The following is a 5,000-nucleotide window of genomic DNA, read 5'->3' on the forward strand; positions in this document are numbered from 1 at the left end:
AAACGGTCAGTAACGTAACGAGTCTATACCGAAGGCTAAGGGGGGGGGAGACAGCGAAGTGAGGCTAAAGGGGGAGAGGAAGAAGGAATTGGGAAGAAGAATGTGATGAAAGAGAGGAAGAAAGAATAGATGGCGATGATGATGATGATGAGGAGGTGGGTGAAGAGGAAGACGGAAAGGAAGAAAAAGATGATGAGGAGGGTGACAATAAAGTAGAAACTGAAGAAGCAGCAGAAAGTGAAGAAGAAGAAGAAAGAAAAGAAAGGATAGGTTAAAAGGGAAAGAATGCGTGAGGGAGTGGGAGCCAAAGAGGGAGAAAGAGAGAGAGAGAGAGAGAGAGAGAGATACACACAGACTGACAGATGGACGGACAGACCGACAGATAGACAAACTGGCAAACAGACTAAATAATTGAATGAATGCATGCATGGAAGTAAGGCAAACTAATAGAGATAGAGAGGGTGTGTGTGTATGAGAGAGAAAGCGGGCGGAGAGTGAGTGAGAGAGAGAAGAGAAGAGAGAGAGAGAGAGATGGAATTAAAGAAGAAAAAAAAACGAAAAAGAAAAAGTGAGCGAGGAAAAGGAAGAAGTGAGAAGAGAGAGAGAGAGAGAGAGAGAGAGAGAGAGAGAGAGAGAGAGAGAGAGAGAGAGAGAGAGAGAGAGAGAGAGAGAGAGAGAGAGATGGAAATAAAGAAGAAAAAAAAAGAAAAAGAAAGAGAGAGAGGAAAAGGAAGAAGTGAAAACAAAGAGAGAGAGAGAGAGAGAGAGAGAGAGAGAGAGAGAGAGAGAGAGAGAGAGAGAGAGAGAGAGAGAGAGAGAGAGAGAGAGAGAGAGAGAGAGAGAGAGAGAGAGAGAGAGAGAGAGAGATGGAATTAAAGAAGAAAAAAAAGAAAAAGAAAGAGAGAGAGGAAAAGGAAGAAGTGAAAACAAAGAGAGAGAGAGAGAGAGAGAGAGAGAGAGGTGGACAGGGCGGCAACGGTTAGTCTATAAGTTCGTTTTATCAGGTAATTTGTTAACGGTTTGTAATTATCATATTGTGGCCTTCACTTTATTTCTTTGTCTTGAATTTTTCTTGGTCCTTTTTATCTTCTTCTTCTTCTTCTTTATCGCATCTCGTTCGTTTCTCTTTATTCTTCTATTCTTTCCCTCTAATATGAGTTATATATATACATATATATATATATATATATATATATATATATATATATATATATATATATATTTGTTTCATGTTTTTTGCTCTTGAAGGAAAATAGATATGTATAGTTTGATAATTATGAAAATGACTATCATCATTACTATTATCATCATCGTTACCTTCACCATCAATATTATCATCATCATCACTATCAGCAGCAGCAACAGCAGAGACACAAGCATCCTCGTCACTAACATCATCACCACCACAATCACTATCACCACCATAATCACTCTCACCATCACCACCACAATAACTATCACCATCACCACCACAATCACTATCATCATCATTGTCTTTATCACTATCACTCTCACTATCATTAGCAGCAGCAGCATCACCAAGATCTCCGATACCTTATCCAGTTTCCTCCAACAATTCTGCCTTACTCTTGTCTTGAGGCTATTGTACTATTTTTCTCATTTTCCCTTCCTCCCTCAATTACCATTTTCCCCTTTATATAGGCATTATTTAGGAGACTTCTCTGCCACTGATAAAGGAAACTATTTCACTCATGATATTCTTCCAAATATTCTTATTCGCTGATACAAATACTCTTTGATACCCATTGATCTCCTTAATACCTGCTGTCATGGGTTGCCAACTACCCCATTTGTTACTCATTAATTTCACTTATCCCTTGTATCTTTCCCCTTGTATTTGGTATCGTCCCCTGGTACTTTCTCTCTTTGATATTCTTTACCATCCTGATACCTAAACTCTACCAGATATCCACATCCTTGCAAAATACTCATTGCGAATCCTCATGTCCACTACCACCCTCATACCAACTGCTCCTCCTTGTACTTTTTACCCTCTCGTCCTCTCTGTGCTCAATACCTCCTCATCTCCACAGTTTCCTGATACCTACCACCCCCTGATATCATATAACCCCTCCCTGTACCCTTAAACCCCACAGCCTCCTAATACCTATCGTTCTCTGATACCTAACTACCACTCCTCTGTATTCACTACCTCTTGATACTTACACTGATATCCACCTGTCACCTTGTTACCCACTACCTCATACCCATTGTTCCTCTGATACCCACTACCACCTGATATCCACTACTCCCCTGATACTCACCAAACTCTCCTCTGCTCCACAACCTCCTAATACATACCACACCCTCTCACACAACACTCCCCAATGCCAAAGACCTACTCACCACCACAACCTCCTGACACCAACTATACCCTGATACCACTACTTCGTTATTTCCACAGCCTCCTGATAACTATCATCCCCTGATACTCACCAACCACCCCCCTTCTACCCAATATCTCCCTGTCCACAAGCTCCTAAACCCCCTTCCAGATACCCGCCAATCTTCCCTCTCATACCTATAACTTCCTGATAGCAACCTCCCCCTGATGACCCCCCCCTCGGTGCCCACTACCCCTTCATCCCCGCGACTTTCTAACACCAACCACATCCTGATACCCACCATCTCCCTTATACAGACTAACCGCTCTTGTCCACTGCCTCCAGACGCCCCTGATACTCACCTACCTTCCCAACCACCAACCATCCTCTTATACCCACTGCCCCCCCCTCCCTGCCCAGAATCTCCTGATACCTACCATCCTTGATACCCACCATCCAGCCCACCTTATACCACTACCCACTCGTCCCCGCAACCTCCTGATACCTACCCCCCTCATACCTACTGCCCCCACGAACAAAGCCTCCTGACACCTTCCATTCCTGATACTCACCAACCATCCTCCCTTATACCCACTACCCACTCGTCCCCAAAACCTCCTTATACCTACCACTCCTGATACCCCCCCCCCACCACATTATACCTACTACTTCCCTGGCCACAATTTCCCGATACCAACCACCCCTGATACCTAATAACCATTCCCTCATACCCCCTCCCCCTATCCCCCCTTGTTCCCACTACACCCCTGCCCACAATCTCCCGATACCAACAATCCCCAGATACCTAATAACCATCCCCTCATACCCCCTCCTCCTATCCCCCTAATACCCACTACCCCCTACCCAACATGCCCCCCCCCAGTGGCCAAAGCTCCGCCTTCACTGGATAGAACGGCCTTTTAATACAATTTGCATTCGAGATCCGCTATCGTCACACTTTATCAATTAGCGCCACTGTTGTAAAATTAGGCTTATCTCCGTTTCTGTCTTTCTGTTCCTCTTTCGTTATTTGTTTCCTTCTGGGTTTTGTTCCTCTTTTTGTTTGTTTGTTTCTTACTTGCTTGCTTGCTTTTTATATTTGTTTATAATTTCTTGTTTTTCTTCATTCGCTTTCTCTCTCTCTTTCTCTCTCTCTTATTCTTTCTCTCTCTCTCTCTCTCTCTCTCTCTCTCTCTCTCTCTCTCTCTCTCTCTCTCTCTCTCTCTTTCTCTCTCTCTCTCTTCCAATCTCTTCCTCCCTCCCTCCCGTTCTATCCATTTCTTTCTCTCTCTCTCCCTACCTACCTCACTCACTCTCCCTCTCTCCATCTTTCTCTCCTTTCATTTCTCTCTCTTCATTCCCCTCCTTCCTCCCTTCCCTCCCTCCTTTCCCCATCGGTAAGCATCTAAAGGAGTTTGGTAGGGGTATGGGGTTTGGGGTATGGGGGTACGGGGGGGTATGGGGGGTAGGGGAAGGGAGTCGAAAAAGAAGGAGTTTTCTCAGCGTCTTTAAGCTATCTCGCAAGACTTTGGGGATCCCGCAACGAAGGAGACAGAGAGGGAGAAGGACAGAGAGGGAACTAATTGGGCGCTGATTATCAAGTTTTTTTTCACGCGTGTCCACCGTCGCTCGCTTTGAGAAGACGACAGATCTATATAAAAAAAAAAAAAAAAAAAAAAAAAAAAAAAAAAAAAAGAAGAGAGAGAGAGAGAGAGACAGAGAGAGAGGAAATGAGAGAGACAGAGAGCAAAACAGAGAGAGAGGAAAGAGGGAGAGAGAGAGATAGAGAGAAGAGAGAGAAGAGAGAGAGAAGAGAGAGAGAGAGAGAGAGAGAGAGAGAGAGAGAGAGAGAGAGGGAGAGAGAGAGAGAGAAGAAGAAAAAAATGAAAGAATAGGACAAAAGGGAATGAATGTGTGTGTGAGAGAAAGAGAATGAGAGCGAGCGAGAGAGAGAAAGAGAAAGAGAGAGAGAGAAATAGAGAGAGAGAGAGAGAGAAATAAGAGGAAGAAATATCTTCTCGGTCCACATACATGTCGGTCTTATCTACACGGTTAGGTCGATGGGGGATTCGTGAGGAGGGGGGGGTCAGGTGCTATGTGGTTGGGGCAAGGGGAGGGGGATGTTGTTTGGGGCGTGGCTTTCTCTCTTTCTCTCTTTCTCTGTTTTCCCTCGCCTTTCTCTTTTTGGTCTTTTCTCTTTTTAATGATTCTGCATTTATATCCATATACCTACATATACATATATACACATATATACACATAATTATATAAACACACACACACACACACACGTGTATGTGTATATATATATATATATATACATATATATATATATATATATATATATATATAAATATATATAGATATATATATATATATATATATATATATACATATATATATATATAATTTATATATATATATATATATATATATATATATATATATATATATATATATATATATATATATATATATATATATATATATATATATATATATATATATATATATGTATATATATATATATATGTCGTATTCAACTTTTTGAACCTTGCCACAAGTTTAGCAAATCTTTAAATTCTACCTGGCACCAACGTCGTTTTCAAAATTTTAAACAATGTGGGATTCAGAATCTTGAATGTTACTAATATC

This window comes from Penaeus vannamei, chromosome 14 (genome assembly GCF_042767895.1).
Source record: "Penaeus vannamei isolate JL-2024 chromosome 14, ASM4276789v1, whole genome shotgun sequence".
Lineage (NCBI taxonomy): Eukaryota > Metazoa > Arthropoda > Malacostraca > Decapoda > Penaeidae > Penaeus > Penaeus vannamei.